The sequence below is a fragment of the Brassica rapa genome, unplaced genomic scaffold, assembly GCF_000309985.2.
Source record: "Brassica rapa cultivar Chiifu-401-42 unplaced genomic scaffold, CAAS_Brap_v3.01 Scaffold1026, whole genome shotgun sequence".
In the NCBI taxonomy this organism is placed as follows: Eukaryota; Viridiplantae; Streptophyta; class Magnoliopsida; order Brassicales; family Brassicaceae; genus Brassica; species Brassica rapa.
This window is the reverse complement of record NW_022610960.1, coordinates 29,351-44,170: the sequence shown is the minus strand read 5'-3', so window position 1 is coordinate 44,170 and position 14,820 is coordinate 29,351.

Here is a 14,820-nt window from a genome sequence, read left to right as displayed (position 1 = left end):
CTGATAAGCTGTTAGACATTTTTAAGACCTCATGTACTGCTACTGCTCATACTAGCATAACTGATAGATTGTTAGGAGTAGTTAAGAGCCTGAAAGCTGAAAATGAAACATCTAGAATCAATACTGCTAGGAGCTTGCATAAACCATTGATAATTGATTCTGGTGCATCTCATCACATGATTAGTGATAACAATCTGATAAAAGAGATAGAACCTGCACTTGGTCATGTTATGATTGCAAATGGAGATAGAATTCCCATTAGAGGCATTGGTAAACTGAACTTGTTTAATAAGGATTCAAAAGCTTTTTACATGCCTGAGTTCACCTCTAATCTTTTATCAGTTAAGAAATGCACTACTGATCTTCAATGCAATGTTATTTTCAGTCCTAATGATGTTAAGTTTCAGGATATTAAGAGCAGTAAGTTGATTGGGCAAGGAGCAACCAAGGGGGATCTTTACATGATTGAAGACCTTGCACCTATTTCTAGTTCTTGTTTCTCGTTTAGTTCTGTTTCTTCCTTAAGTACTGATGCTCTGTGGCATGCTAGGCTAGGACATCCACATGTTAGGGCTTTAAGCATTATGTTACCAGGTGTCATGTTTAAAAATAATGATTGTGAGGCTTGTATTTTGGGTAAACACTGTAAGACTGTTTTTCAAAGATCATCTACTCTTTATGCAAACTGCTTTGATTTAATTCACTCTGATGTTGGACTGCACCTTGCTTATCTAGGGATGATTACAAGTATTATGTCACATTCATTGATGAAAAATCCAAATACACCTGGTTAACATTGATTAAAACTAAAGATAGGGTCCTTGATGCATTTAAAAATTTTCAAGCCTATGTGACTAACCAATATCATGCCAAGATTAAGATTTTCAGGTCTGATAATGGTGGAGAGTATACTGGGCATGCATTTCGTGATCACCTTGCTCAACATGGGATTCTTCACCAGACTAGCTGCCCATACACTCCACAGCAGAATGGAGTTGCTGAAAGAAGAACAGACATCTCATGGAGGTGTCCCGGTCTATGATGTTCCACAAAGGGGTTCCCAAGAGGTATTGGAGTGATGCTGTGATGAGGATATTCAACCAGAGCCGGAACCAGACTTAACTGAACCTGATATCCAGGACATGATCAGCAACATAACCAAATCAGAGACAGTCCAAGAAGTGCCAGTACCAACCGTATTCAAGGGAGCTATCACTAGACAAAGAGCTAAGGTGCTTCAACATAAATTTAATGAGAGCATGATACTTGCTTCTGATCTTGGACAGGTTAAACTGGCTGGTGAACCAAGCTTGAAGCAAGATGAACTAAAGGATGCAGAACCGGTTAAGGAGAAACAAGCATCAAGTGAGGATATGTGGCCATTCATCCCGGAGCAATGCCACACCAACCTGATGATCATTACCATGGAAGATCAACTTGCCTAGCAAGTCTCTTGGACGAATCTAGCAACTAGGCCAAGCTCTTTGTGTGTGCTCTTTTTCCCTTACTCTTGGTTTTGTCCCAAATGGGTTTTCCAGAGAAGGTTTTTAACGAGGCCACAACTTGCTTCACACTTATCCCAAGTGCCAAGTTCGATCCAAGGCTAAGAAGCCTCATGACCTTATTTCATGTTTTACATTATAGTTTGTTTCCTTATTTGTACTTTCGTGACCTAAGTGGAGCCTGTTCCCTTAGTCCTATTTATATGTTTTCGCAAGCCCACTTTTGGGGCAGACTTTGAATAATCATAAACTTTTCTTTTAAAGAAAACCCTAGAGCTCTCAAGCTAGAACTCGCCTCCTTCTCTTTGCCTTGTGAGACCAGTACCTCCACGGCCTAGAGGAACCTTGTGTTGTATCACGAGCCTCCCCATCTCTCGTGTGGTGCACTTCATCCCATCATACAGTTCCAGTTCAGATCCCTTGGTTGATTAGATCAGTCCATCCGGATCACCCTTGTGTTAGATCGGCTCCTTCTCTCTTGCTTGGGAACGTACAGCCTTTGATAGCTTAGGCTTGTATCATTTCTGGTATCAGAGCTGAAGTTCCTTCAGCATCAGGTTATATCTATCCTTGTCTCTTCTATTTGCATCCGATTTGTGATTCATTGTTTCTGCTTTCATGAAATCATAAAACCAAATAAAGAGATCGCGTTTCATTGTTGCACTTAGTTGTTTTCTTCACATCTTGCTTGCATCCGATTGTTACATCCTGTTCTGCTTAGTTTTAATCTTCATCAAGTCAAAAAAAAAAAAAATAAAAATAAAAACGTGTTGCTAGGATTGCATAATTCGGTTTCCATTTTTTGCAAAGAGTTTTCAAATTGTTTCCTTCCCGGTCGATCACCTTTTCCAAGTCTTTCCAATTCTATTACTACTACAGCTTTTATTAGTGTCTATTGCCTATTCGAATTTATAAAAAAAAACAAAAAAAGGAAATTTGTATCTTTTCTTTCTCGTTTTCTTTCTTATTTACCTATTGAAAAGCTAAGGCATCTCTTGTTTATCTTGCAAGGTACAACTCAACCGCATACATGGGAGAAGCGAGTGAGCAAGCTACCATGATGCAAGTCCTCAACGCTTTGAGAGAAGAGATGAGGGTTATGCGGCAAGACCTTGGGGAAAGGATGACTAGAGTTGAGCAAAGACCTCCTCCTTTGCAACCAGTACGGAACGTTGATAGGTTCTTGAATCCAAACAACAGAAGATATGGAGTGCCCGTCCATGACAACCCGGAGACTAGCACCCGGAACCAGCAGACTGATGAAGACACGGGACAGCAGCACGGTCCAATACCAAACCAGAGAGCAGGGTTGCCACCAGATGACTATGGTGAAGAAGAAGAGGAGGAAGGGTTTGCACCTCAACCCCGAGCTCCACGCAGGCAAAACCGGCACCAAGGGTTTGAAGAAGAGGAACTCCTACCTCAACACCGAGCCCCACGCCAACAAAACTATAACCAAGGGCCAGAGCACATCAAGATGAATGCTCCCGGCTATGCGGGGAAGGTTGATCCAGAAGCTTACCTAGACTGGGAGAAAAGGATGGATCACATTTTTGCCTACTATAACCACCCTGGTCCTAAAAGAGTTGCTTTGGCAGTAGCTCAGCTCACGGACAATGCACTTTCCTGGTGGGATAGATTGTGCTCCGATAGGAGAAGGAACGGATTGAGGCAACTAGACTCTTGGCTAGACATGAAAGATGCGATGAAGCAACGGTTTGTGCCACAACACTTTCACAGAGACTTGCAAAGGAAGTTACGGGCACTCAAGCAAGGCAGCAAGTCAGTGGAAGAGTACTATGAAGAGTTTGAGAAATTAAGAAACCGTTTGGACCTTAATGAAGATGAGGAAGCTACCATGGCTCAATTCCTTGATGGTTTACAGGAGAGGATAAGCTGCAAGGTGGAGAGACATGTTTATGCTGACATGAAGGACCTGTTCCATCTAGCTATCCAAGCTGAACAACACATCAAGAAGAAGAGCTCCAAGGGCAAGTCTCAAGTTTCTTGGAATTCAAGCAATAGCAACTACAACAAGTCGGTGGACAAAGGAAAAGGGGTTGAAGGAGACAGCCGGCCTAAGCCTCGCACCACCGAACCCACGAAGGACAACAAAACCGAGCCAGCCAAAGCTACCAACCCCCAACGTGCCAGAGACATCACCTGTTTCAAATGTAGAGGCCGAGGGCACATGGCAAGAGAGTGCCCAAACCAGAGGGTTATGCTGCTCACCGATGATGGCTATGAATCTCGTGATGAAGGAGAAGTACCTGAGATTCAAGAAGAGTATGGAGAAGTTGAATATGCTGATGTGGGAGAGAGCTTGATGATCCGACGTGTGCTTAGCGTCTTAGTTCAACCCGCCGAGACAATCCAAAGAGAAAACATATTCCACAGCCGTTGCACCATAAAAGGCAAGGTATGTAACCTTATTATAGATGGTGGGTCTTGTACCAATGCTGCTAGCGCTTACATGGTAGAAAAACTTGGTTTAGAAAAGACAAAGCATCCGCATCCATATAGGCTAAGGTGGTTAGATGATAAGGTTGAGCTTAAAATTAAGGAACAAGTGAGCATTCCATTTAGCATTGGTAAGTATCAAGATGAAGTAGTTTGTGACGTAGTCCCTATGCAAGCTGGACATGTATTGCTAGGAAGACCATGGCAGTGGGATAGAGAAACTAAGCATGATGGTAGAACTAATATGTATACATTCATGCATGATAAGCGTAAGATAAGCTTAGCGCCTCTCACTCCAACACAAGTTCATGAAATTCATTTGCAAATGGTTAAGGAAAAGGAAAAGTCTGTTAAATCAAACTTTCTTATCCGTTCTAGCTGTGTAAGAAAGGCTGCTACTACCAAACACACAATGCTACTAATGATCTTTAAGGAGCTTTTGAGTGCAGGTTCTGATGAGTTAACTCTTCATCCAGAGATTACTAAGCTTCTTGACATGTTCAAAGATGTGTTTCCAGAGGAGATTCCGCACGGTTTACCCCCACTCCGAGGCATTGAGCACCAGATAGATTTTGTGCCAGGAGCTGCCCTGCCAAACAAACCGGCTTATAGGGTGAACCCGGAAGAGACTAAGGAGTTGGAGAGACAAGTGCAGGACCTATTAGACAAAGGATACGTGAGGGAGAGTCTCAGTCCTTGCGCTGTGCCTGTCTTACTTGTACCAAAGAAGGACGGGACATGGAGAATGTGTGTAGACTGCCGAGCCATCAACAACATCACCATCAAGTATAGACACCCCATCCCACGGCTTGATGACATGTTAGATGAGCTAAGCGGAGCCACCATCTTCTCCAAGATTGATCTTAAGAGTGGGTACCATCAGGTAAGAATGAAAGAGGGAGATGAGTGGAAGACAGCTTTTAAAACAAAGCAAGGTCTATATGAATGGTTGGTGATGCCATTTGGACTTAGCAATGCTCCTAGTACTTTCATGCGTCTCATGAACCACATTCTTAGGCCATACATCAGTAAGTTTGTTGTGGTTTATTTCGATGACATTTTAATTTACAGTACTAGTTTACTTGATCATGTGACACATCTTGAGCAAGTACTAGAGACACTTCGACAAGAAGGGCTTTATGCAAACCTCAAGAAGTGCACATTCTGCACTGATAAACTTGTCTTCCTAGGTTTTGTTGTGAGTTCACAGGGCTTACAGGTTGATGAAGAGAAGGTTAAGGCCATTCAAGAGTGGCCGACTCCAACAAACATCAGCCAAGTTAGAAGTTTCCATGGCCTAGCTAGCTTCTACAGGCGGTTTGTCAAGGATTTCAGTAGTATAGCTGCACCCCTTACTGCTGTGGTGAAGAAGAGTATTGGGTTCATTTGGGAAAAAGCTCAACAGGAAGCCTTTCAGACCTTGAAGTATCGCCTGACCCATGCACCAGTACTGGTCTTACCCGACTTCAATAAGACCTTTGAAGTAGAATGTGATGCATCAGGGATTGGGATAGGGGCAGTTCTTATTCAAGAAGGAAAACCCGTGGCTTACTTCAGTGAGAAGCTTGGTGGAGCAGCTCTTAATTATCCGACCTATGATAAAGAGTTGTATGCCTTGGTGAGAGCTTTGGAGACATGGCAGCACTACCTGCTGTCTAAAGAATTCGTGGTACACACTGACCATGAAACCCTTAAACATCTAAGAGGGCAAACCAATCTCAAGAGGAGACATGCTCGCTGGTTAGAGTTTATTGAGACATTTCCCTACATTATCAAGTATAAGAAGGGCAAGGAGAACATTGTAGCAGATGCACTCTCCAGGAGATATGCTTTGATTGCAACCATGGAAGCAAAGGTGTTGGGATTTGAGTTCATCAAAAGTTTGTACGGAGAAGATCCGGATCTTGCTGCTATCTACTCAAGTTGCACCAAAGGACCACAAGGAAAGTTCTACTTGCATGAGGGATTTCTTTTCAAGGGCAGGAGATTATGCATTCCTCAATGCTCCTTGAGAGATCTAATCACTAGAGAGGCTCACGGAGGAGGGCTCATGGGTCACTTTGGAGTAGATAAGACACTTGCTGTGGTCAGGGAACATTTCTATTGGCCGCATCTTAAGAAATCAGTAGAATCTCATTGCGCCAGATGTGTGACTTGCAAGAAGGCTAAGTCTAGAGTCCAGCCTCATGGCCTTTACATGCCACTGCCGATTCCTACAGCTCCTTGGGTAGACATCTCCATGGATTTTGTCCTAGGATTACCAAAAATTCATCACAAGGATTCAATCTTTGTTGTCGTGGACAGATTCTCCAAAATGGCACACTTCATACCTTGTGCCAAGGTGAATGATGCGTCCAAAACTGCTGATCTGTTCTTTAAGGAGGTAGTGCGCTTACATGGGGTGCCAAGGACTATTGTATCTGACCGAGACACCAAGTTCCTCAGCCACTTTTGGAGAACACTATGGAAGAAGTTGGGAACAAAGTTGCTATTCTCTACTACTTGCCATCCCCAAACTGATGGGCAGACTGAAGTTGTCAACAGTGAGAGTTTTATAGGATTTATGTGAGAGTTTAAGGAAGATTTGTGAAGAGATTAGAGAAGAACTAGGTTGAACCGTGAGAGAGAGAGAGAGATTGACAAAGAGAATAATAGAGAACTCTTTTCCCTTCAATGATTTGTTTATGGGAACAACCCATTTATAGAATTCATACAGCAAGATGTCGACATTAAGGAAACAATAAACAAAGAAGTTAAGACAGAGGAGAGATGGGCAAAGTGGTCCTGGATAGTGACAGGTCCTAACGGGTGGGAAGACTTTGAATCCTTAACCAGACCCGTGACCTGCACTCTCAACGGTTCCCCACTTCCCTTAGGCGATTCCAAACATTCTTCTTGCCTTCTTCTCTTCTACATCAGTCACTCTTATGTCTTGCACTCCAAGTTAGGGTTGTCTTGTACGGACAGACTTGTCTAGCAAGGTAAGTTGAGTGATTGCTTGATCCGGATGTAATTGTTCCCCTCTTGCTTCTTACTTCATTCTCCTCTCTTTATTGCTTCATGTCAACACTCCCCCTCAAGCTTGACAGTGGTGATTGTCAAGCTTGGAAACCATGAAGCATTCCCTCATTAAAACCTTTACTTGGAAAAACCACTTGGGATAAAAACCAAGCAAAGGAAAAAGAGTAGAATACTCCATGGTGAGGGGATTATTGACATGGGAGGTTTATGAGTCCAAGTCTTGGAAGAATGGACTCACAAACTTTGCTACTGGCCGCCTTGGTGAAGATGTCAGCCAGCTGATCCTCACTTCTTGTATAACATGGGAGAATCACTTGCTGCTCTACTGCTTGTCTTACCTTGTGGCAGTCCACTTCTATGTGTTTTGTCCTCTCATGGAAGACTGAGTTGGATGCAATGTGTATTGCGGCTTGGTTGTCACAATGCATGGTCATGGGAGTTTTGATCTCAATTCCCAAGTCGCCTAGAAGCCCTTTTATCCAGATAAGCTCACTGGTTAGCTTCCTCATTGATCTGTACTCTGCTTCTGCACTAGAGCAAGACACTACCTTCTGTTTCTTGCTCTTCCAAGTGACCAGATTTCCTCCAATGAATGTACAATAGCCGGTGGTTGATCTTCTGTCTATTCTGTCCCCAGCCCAATCTGCATCACAGTATCCTATCACCTCAGTGTTCTTGTTGCAAGCCATCCATACACCCTGACCTGGTGCCTCTCTCAAGTATCTTAGTATCCTCTCCACCATGTTCCAGTGATGAACCTTGGGAGTTTGCATATGTTGGCTTACTTGATTAACTGCAAAGCACACATCTGGCCGAGTGATGGTTAGATAGATCAGCTTCCCAACCATCCGTCTATATTGTTTGACATCTTCAAATGGAGTATCTTCATACTCCCCCTCTCGCAATACCTTGTAACCTTCTTCAAGTGGTGTCTTGGCTTGTCTTCCTCCAAGATCTCCTGCCTCCTTTAAGATGTCCAGGGTATACTTTCTTTGGGACATGAACAATCCTTCCTTTGATCTGCACATCTCAATGCCGAGGAAGTACTTCAGTTCTCCTAGGTCTTTGATATCAAATGCGGCTTTAAGAAAGGTCTTGGTTGAACTGATCCCCTCCTTGTCACAACCAGTGATGATGATATCATCCACATAGACTAGAATCACAACAATCCCTTGCTTGCTGGTGAGAGTGAAGAGTGTGTGATCCGCTTGAGACTTCACAAAGCCTCTCCCATTCAGTGTAGTGCTCAGCTTGTGATACCAAGCTCTTGGTGATTGTTTCAAACCATATATGGCTTTTCTGAGTCTGAGTACATTCCCTGGTTTCACCATCTCTTCCATTCCCGGCGGTGGTCTCATATATACCTCATCTTCTAGTTCACCTTGCAAGAAGGCATTCTTCACATCCATTTGCCAAAGATCCCACTCTTGATTTACTGCCAATGAAAGGATAATCCGGATTGTGTGAAGCTTGGCCACTGGTGCAAAGGTGTCTAGATAGTCTTCTCCATAAACTTGTGTGTATCCTCTTGCTACCAATCTGGTCTTTTTTCTTTCTGGCTTTCCATTTGCAAGATACTTGATAGTGTGTATGAGTCTGCTGGTCACGGCTTTCTTTCCTTTTGGAAGCTCTGTCTCATACCAGGTGTTGTTCCTCTCCATGGCTCCCATTTCATCATTCACTGATTCCCTCCATTCATCATCTTCCATAGCTTCTGCATATGTTCTTGGTATCCATTCCTGATCCAATGAGCCCACAAAGGCTTGATGTTCTTCTGGATAGTGAGCTAGGGAGCACACGCCACTGGGTGGGTGAGCTACTGCCTCTGCATTGAAGTAGACTCTGGTGTTGTTCCAGTTTGAAGCCGGCTTCTTGATCCTAGTACTTCTCCTAAGTACTGGCTGATCATTTTCATTCTGAGTGCCTTCTCCACCTTCCAAGTTCTGATTCTGATCCTCCACTTCCTCCTCTTGGTCATGGTGCTCTTCTTGATCATGAACTTCCTCAGATACAGGTGGTTCACCCTGATTTCCCCCCTCAGGATCAAGGGGAGCAGCTTCTTGGATCTCAACTTCATCTGTAGTTGTCTCGGTTTGCTCTTCAGACCGGCTTGATCCTCCCACATTATCTGATCCTGCTTGTCCCGGCTCTTCCATAGGTAAGCTGACCCCAAGTCTCCTCATGACTTGTCTGAGATTGGCTGCTCTATCTGATGCGGATTGAGACAAGTTCTCCAGCTCATTCCAATCCTTGTTGTTGTAGTACCCTCTGGTTTCTACAAACTTCACATCTCTAGATACCAAGACTCTCCTAGTCTCTGGTTCATAGCACTTATAGCCCTTCTGGTTTGGTGAATACCCAATGAACATAGCTCTTGTGCTCTTAGCCTCCAGTTTGTTCCTCAGTTCTCCTGGTTTCAAAACAAAACAAAGGCACCCAAACACACGCATATGATCAATAGATGGTTTAGCTTTGTTCAATACCTCAAATGGAGAGCAGTCTTGTAGAACTCTGGTAGGAATGCGGTTGATCAGGTAGCATGCAGTTAGGACCGCATCACCCCAAAAGCTCTTTGGGACACTAGTATGGAACATCATGCTCCTAGTGACCTCCATGAGATGCCTGTTCTTCCTCTCGGCCACACCATTTTGTTGGGGAGTGTATGGACAGCTGGTTTGATGAATCACACCTTGTTTGGCTAGATGAGCTTTGAATGCATTGCTGGTGTACTCTCCTCCATTATCTGATCTCAAAATCTTAACTTTGGCATTATAATGGTTAGAGACATATGTTTCAAAGTTTATAAATGCATCTAAGACCCTATCCTTTGATTGTAAGAGAGTGATCCATGTGTACTTGGATTTCTCATCAATAAAGGTCACAAAATACTTGTGATGTTCTCTAGAAAGACATGGAGCTGTCCATACATCCGAGTGGATTAAATCAAAGCAGTGTTCATAGATTGTACTAGACTTGGGAAATGTTGAGATGAGCTGAGGAATATGAGGAGAGTTGTTCAGGGTTGAAGAGGTTGTGATGTGGAGAAGAGGAGAAGGATTGGCCTTAGGGAGAACCGTCCGTACCGGTCCGTACAGGTCCGTACCATGGCCGTACGGCCGTACAGACGGTATCGACCAAGCGGTAAAGAAATGTTACCGCGAGAAGAAGTTCACGGTCTGATCATGTTTTGCCTTGACCAAAGAAGGCATATGACCGTTTATGGATAGAGGAAGAGCGTCTCTACAGGCTGGCACAGGCTGGAAGGATAAGGTTCACTTTTAGCATAGTGACCACGCGTGTGGAGAGGCTCATTGGTCCGGTTCAAATTAAAGGCTCCCTTAGACTTGACCTCACATGCTTAGTCTCTTCTTAAACCCTAGTATCACCTCCTATATATTGTAAACACTCTCTCATTAATTAAAGTATGCGAGTTATGTTACTCTCTCTCTAGTCTCTCTCTCTTGTTCATCATGGATCATACTTAATCTCCCCATTTCTCTCACAATCTCTTCTAAACCTCTCTTAATCTCTTACCAAATCTCTCTTAATCTCTCAATACCTATTCTACTCTCTAATCTCATATGGTATCAGAGCCAGGTTGGCTTTGGTATTGAGAGATCCTTGTTCCTTTCTTTACATTTGCGAGTTTGTTCTTGTGTGTTAAAGAAGAGGAGATGGAGACGACCAACTTTAGCAAACTGGTGACGGTTCCGGTTGCACTGAAGGGAGGCTCGAACTACTTGATGTGGTCCCAGTTGGTGAGGACTACCATTGGAAGGCTAGGGTTGTGGAACCACATCACAGATGATGGTCCGGAGCCAGTGGCCAAAGAAGATGAAGAAGAAGGCGACGGGAAGACTCTTGCGGTAGCTGAAGCAAAGAGATGGGTCCAAGAGGATTTGATGGTGCTGTCTGTGCTCCATGCCTCCCTGGAGCTCCCCATACTTGAAGCTTACGTGCACTTTGAGACTCCTAAGCGCCTTTGGGACATGCTCCATAAGAGGTATGGAAACAAGTCCAACATAAGCCGGGTGTTTGATCTGAAGCAAACCATCAGTGTCTTGAGGCAAGATGGAGAAGATCTCACCAAGCACATGGGGAAGTTTGGAGCTTTGTGGTCCGAACTTGAGAGTCTTAGACCCAACACAACTGATGAGGAATCGCTCATTGAGAGGAGAGAGCAAGATCAGGTGTTTGGGCTATTGATGACTCTAGATGAAAGCTACCAGGATGTGATCAAGCATATCCTGAGATCACCTACTCTCCCATCCATGGAGGAGGTATGCGCTCAACTTCAGAAGGAGGAAGGCTCTCTTGGGTTGTTTGGAGGCAAGAAGGGAATGTCCACGGCTCATAAAGCAGAAGAGGCGCAAGCAAACAAGGCAGCGTACCGTGGAGATGGAAGGAAGTATGAGAAGTATGAGGGAAGCTGTGAGCATTGCAAGCGGCAGGGGCATAAGAAGAGTCAGTGCTGGATCCTACATCCACACCTCAGGCCTAGCAAGTTCAACAAGGATAGAGAAGCTAAGGCTCACCTTTCTGCTGAAGCAAGTGGTGCCGGCTCATCAGGGGCTAGTCCAAATGTCAAGGCGGGTGAAAGTGAAGGCAGAGCTCTAACTTCTCAGGAGGTGATCACCAAGGCTGACTTTGAGGCTTTCATCCGAGCCCTCAAGGAGTCTGGTAAAATGCTAGGCAACACTCTTGGATACTCATACTCTGCTCATACATTACCTAGTATCTCTGATAAACTGTTAGACATTTTTAAAATCTCATGTACTGCCACTGCTCATACTAGCATAACTGATAGATTGTTAGGAGTAGTTAAGAGCCTGAAAGCTGAAAATGAAACATCTAGAACCAAGACTGCTAGGAGCTTGCATAAACCATTGATAATTGACTCTGGTGCATCTCATCACATGATTAGTGATAACAATCTGATAAAAGACATAGAACCTGCCCTTGGACATGTTATGATTGCAAATGGAGATAGAATTCCCATTAGGGGCATTGGTAAACTGAACTTGTTTAATAAGGATTCAAAAGCTTTTTACATGCCTGAGTTCACCTCTAATCTTTTATCAGTTAAGAAATGCACTACTGATCTTCAATGCAATGTTATTTTCAGTCCTAATGATGTTAAGTTTCAGGATATTAAGAGCAGTAAGTTGATTGGGCAAGGAGCAACCAAGGGGGATCTTTACATGATTGAAGACCTTGCACCTATTTCTAGTTCTTGTTTCTCGTTTAGTTCTGTTTCTTCCTTAAGTACTGATGCTCTGTGGCATGCTAGGCTAGGACATCCACATGTTAGGGCCTTAAGCATTATGTTACCAGGTGTCATGTTTAAAAATAATGATTGTGAGGCATGTATTTTGGGCAAACATTGTAAGACTGTTTTTCAGAGATCATCTACTCTTTATGCAAACTGCTTTGATTTAATTCACTCTGATGTTTGGACGGCACCTTGCTTATCTAGGGATGATTACAAGTATTATGTCACATTCATTGATGAAAAATCCAAATACACCTGGTTAACATTGATTAAAACTAAAGATAGGGTCCTTGATGCATTTAAAAATTTTCAAGCCTATGTGACTAACCAATATCATGCCAAGATTAAGATTTTCAGGTCTGATAATGGTGGGGAGTATACTGGGCATGCATTTCGTGATCACCTTGCTCAACATGGGATTCTTCACCAGACTAGCTGCCCATACACTCCACAGCAGAATGGAGTTGCGGAAAGGAAGAACAGACATCTCATGGAGGTGTCCCGGTCCATGATGTTCCACAAAGGGGTTCCCAAGAGGTATTGGAGTGATGCTGTGATGACTGCGTGCTACCTGATCAACAGGATACCAACCAGGATCTTGGCAGATCAATCTCCATTTGAGGTACTCAACAAGAGCAGGCCAGTCTTGGATCACCTGAGGACCTTTGGATGCGTGTGTTATGTTCTTGTACCAGGCGAGCAGAGAAACAAACTAGAAGCAAAGAGCACCAAGGCTATGATGATTGGGTATTCCACTTCACAGAAGGGATACAAATGCTATGATCCTACAGCTAGGAGAGTCCTAGTGTCAAGGGATGTCAGATTCATGGAAGACAAAGGATACTATGATGAGCAGACATGGGAAGACTTGGAGGATCTCTCCCAGCCATCAGAAAGAGCTGCTTGCTTGAGAAACATCCTAGAGGGGCTCGGAATTGGAGTGTCCCAGGATCAGAGTAGGCGTCCAGAACCTACTCCAGCTGCAGCAGAAGAACCATCCCACTTTGCACATGAGGGGGGAAGTGAATCAGTATCTGAACTAGAGGACCAAGGCTTAGAAGAGGCAGGTGAGCTAGGAAACAGAGGAACTGATTCTCCTGTCCAAAGTGGAGAAGGATCAGCAAGGGGAGAACTGAATGAAGAAGATCAGAGACAAGGAGAGGCTAGAGCTGAAGCTGAAGAACAGACTGAAGCAGTGACTCCACAAGTAGAAGAAGAACAAGAGATGGCACAAGAAGGGCCAGTGTTGAGAAGGAGTACAAGGCTGAGGAAGGATCCTTCCAGTTGGGTAAACACGAGAGTGTACTACAATGCCCAAGCTGTGAAGCATCCTACTCAGGCTGTGTGTTCCTTTGCTCAATATCCAGAAGCACATTGTGCATTTATGGTAAACTTAGATAAGAATCACATTCCAAGAAGCTATGAAGAGGCAATGGAAGATAAGGAATGGAAGGAATCAGTAGGAGCTGAGGCAGGAGCTATGATAAAGAATGACACATGGTATGAGAGTGAACTACCAAAAGGGAAGAAGGCTGTGTCTAGTAGATGGATCTTTACAGTCAAGTACAAGGCTGATGGGTCGATTGAGAGGAAGAAGACTAGACTGGTAGCAAGAGGGTTCACTCAGACTTATGGAGAAGACTACATTGATACATTTGCTCCAGTTGCAAAGCTACACACCATTCGAATAGTCCTATCAGTGGCTACTAACCTTGGGTGGGATCTTTGGCAGATGGATGTTAAGAATGCATTTCTCCAAGGAGAGTTAGAAGATGAAGTTTACATGCTACCACCTCCGGGCCTAGAAGGGATGGTGAAACCAGGGAATGTGCTGAGACTGAAGAAGGCCATCTATGGGTTGAAGCAATCACCAAGGGCATGGTATCACAAGCTGAGCACAACTCTAAATGGAAGAGGTTTCAGGAAATCAGAGCTTGATCACACTCTCTTCACTCTTACGACACCTGCTGGCATTGTTGTGCTTCTTGTATATGTGGATGACATAGTTATCACAGGCAGTGATAAGGTTGAAATCAAGGAGACCAAGGAGTTTCTGAAATCTGTGTTTGACATCAAAGACTTGGGAGAAATGAAGTACTTCCTTGGAATTGAGCTGTGCAGATCAGAAGAAGGGTTGTTCATCTCACAAAGGAAGTATATCTTGGATCTATTGAAGGAGGCTGGTGCGTATGGTGGAAAGACAGCCAAGATGCCCATGGAGGATGGGTATAAAGCTCCACGTGAGGGGGAGCTAGAAGATAGTAAGCTATTTCATGATCCAAAGCTATACAGGAAGCTTGTGGGGAAGCTGATCTATCTAACCATCACTAGGCCAGACATCTGTTTTGCTGTGAACCAAGTGAGTCAGCATATGCAAGCTCCAAGAGAGCATCACTGGCGCATGGTAGAAAGAGTTCTCATGTATCTGAATGGAACTCAAGGGCTTGGTATATGGATGGGTTGTAACGGGAGTACTGAAGCAGTGGGATATTGTGATGCAGATTGGGCTGGAGACAGAACAGATAGAAGATCTACAACCGGCTATTGCACATTCATTGGTGGAAA